We start from the raw sequence: 2,327 nt of genomic DNA, 5'->3' as shown, positions 1-2,327 counted from the left end.
TTGGGGGCACAACTTTATTATCACTTCGTATGATTATTGTTGTTGTTGTTGCTGTTGTTGGTGCTGGTGCTTATCAGCAAGCAATTGCTGTGTCAACACTTTCATTGCGCCCATCTCCTCATCTCTCGGACACACTTCATTATCGAGCAAGTGTCGCGCAAACATGCTAAGCAACAACAACAACAACAACAGCAACAAACAATTCGAAAACTCGAACACACGGATGCGCCTGCGCACTGAATGAACGGATGGACGGTCGGACGGATGGACAGACTTAATGGACTACATGGATGGATGGACAGATTGAAGGTGGTTCAAGTAGTTGTTGTTGCTGTTGTTGTTGTTGTTGTTGCTGTTGGCAAATGCAGCTCCGTTTGGGCAAAGCTGGGCTCGTTTGAGGCGTTGGTTGCTTGCACCGACTTTTGCTGTTGTTGTTGCTGTTGCTGCAACGGCGACATTGCTGCGAGCGTGCATGCAAATGCAGTTTTCTGTTAATGTTGCTGTTGCTGCTGTTGTTGTTTTTGTTGTTGTTTTGTTGTTGTTTTTGTTGTTGCCGCCGCATACGGAAGAAGTCAGTCAGTCAGCCAAATTGTTGGCATGGAAGTGAAAGCATCTCCGAAAGTTGTTAAATATGAATGTGTAAGCTCACACAATCACACACACACACACACACACACACAAATAAATGTACACACACACGATTGCAGTGTTTGGCAATAACTGATTTTATTGATGGTAGCTTTTCATCCAAACCAACCGATTCTTCTCTGCTTTCCACTTAGTTGTAGCCATTAAAATGCTTGATTTGCAAATAGAATCCATGCCTAGGAGCACATTCATTACAGAGAAATAAATCCTGTATTTATCTTATTTTCTATTTCCTTAATTGCCCCTCTCTGATATCAAGTACTTTAATTTGTGAATTGCTTCTTAAAGTACTTACTCAAGGTATACATAAAAACAAAGACCATAAAGCATAACTCAATTTCTGGGAATGAAAAACACCTTAAAAGTGCAAAGAATATGTTTAAATTATCATAAACTTTTCGATCTCTATGCCCTCTACGCGAACCTTTCCTATATCGGACAGAAAGAATATGTCAAGACCGAGATCGAGAATATAACTTACAAGTAGAAAGAGTTTTTGTATCAAAAACGTTTGCATTTCTGAGAGTGTTGTAGTCAAGGGTTTTGCTCGAGGTTCGTGAATAGTTGAAGAGGGGTAAAATAAATACGAAATGCTTTCGAATGGAAGATAAGACTGTATGGAAGCAATAGCATATACTATACATGTAGTTCGCAGCCCACAGCCATGGAATACAGTCTGGTTGCATTCTTGCGTATTTTATATATCCGTTCTATAATTTAAAGCTTCTCTACTTCGCTATAAGCAAGGCCTTTAAACGTCTCTTACTTTTACGAATAGGAATGAAAAAAGGGACATAGCTTGCAAATACACTTTCCCCCAACAGAACAGAGTGGATACTGGACGTTCGTGTAGAATTAATAATAAATTTAAATAAAAGTCTGCTTGCAACTCTTTTTGCAGTAAAAATAAAAATTCATACAATTGTGCAGCGGCAGAGAAATTGAAATGGAAATTGAATTCTCTGTAGGCATATATTTGCACACGTCTGCGCGTGTGTGTGTCCATGTGTGTGTCCATGTGTGTGTCTGTTTGTGCGCGTGTGTGCTTTTGTTTCTATTGGTCAAACACCAACACAATCGTCGTCAGTGCGGGCGTGAAATCAAATCAAACAAAAATGTGTTACCCGCAGCATGTCCACAAAAATTTGACGCACTTTTTATGGCTAATTTTGCGAAATGTTTGACAAACAGCGGCAAAAATCGCTCACCATAAACTACACAGTGTGTTGTGATAGTCGTGTTTGCTTGCACAACTGAAGAAAGCCAAGCTAAAAATAACCACAAAAAAGTGTAGCTACATACATACATTTAAATACATTCGCACTCACAAATTTCTTTTAGGCCTATAGCTGACAGCTTATGGACAAACAGCTGGCCAAGAACCGCCGCAACGGTAAATTTGGCCAACAACCGTAAGCCAGACAGTTGAACAGTTGAACTGTCCAGCTCGACAACTTTTTAATTTCCCTCATTGAGAAAAAGAGGCAAGAGAAGACAGAGCGTCTTTCGGCAAATGAAGATTCTACAGTCGTGTAATTATTTTTGAATGGTTGTATTCCAAGGCTCTTAAGGAATATAATAGTCCTCAGATTTGAATCAAACTATATATAATGTGTGTATATAGATGGCTGGTCCATACATATGCGTAGAGCTATTCACATAATAAGGGATTAACAAAG

Source organism: Scaptodrosophila lebanonensis, unplaced genomic scaffold (genome assembly GCF_003285725.1).
Source record: "Scaptodrosophila lebanonensis strain 11010-0011.00,11010-0021.00 unplaced genomic scaffold, SlebRS2 tig00000159-arrow-arrow-pilon, whole genome shotgun sequence".
Taxonomy (NCBI): Eukaryota; Metazoa; Arthropoda; class Insecta; order Diptera; family Drosophilidae; genus Scaptodrosophila; species Scaptodrosophila lebanonensis.
This window is presented reverse-complemented; position numbering follows the sequence as displayed.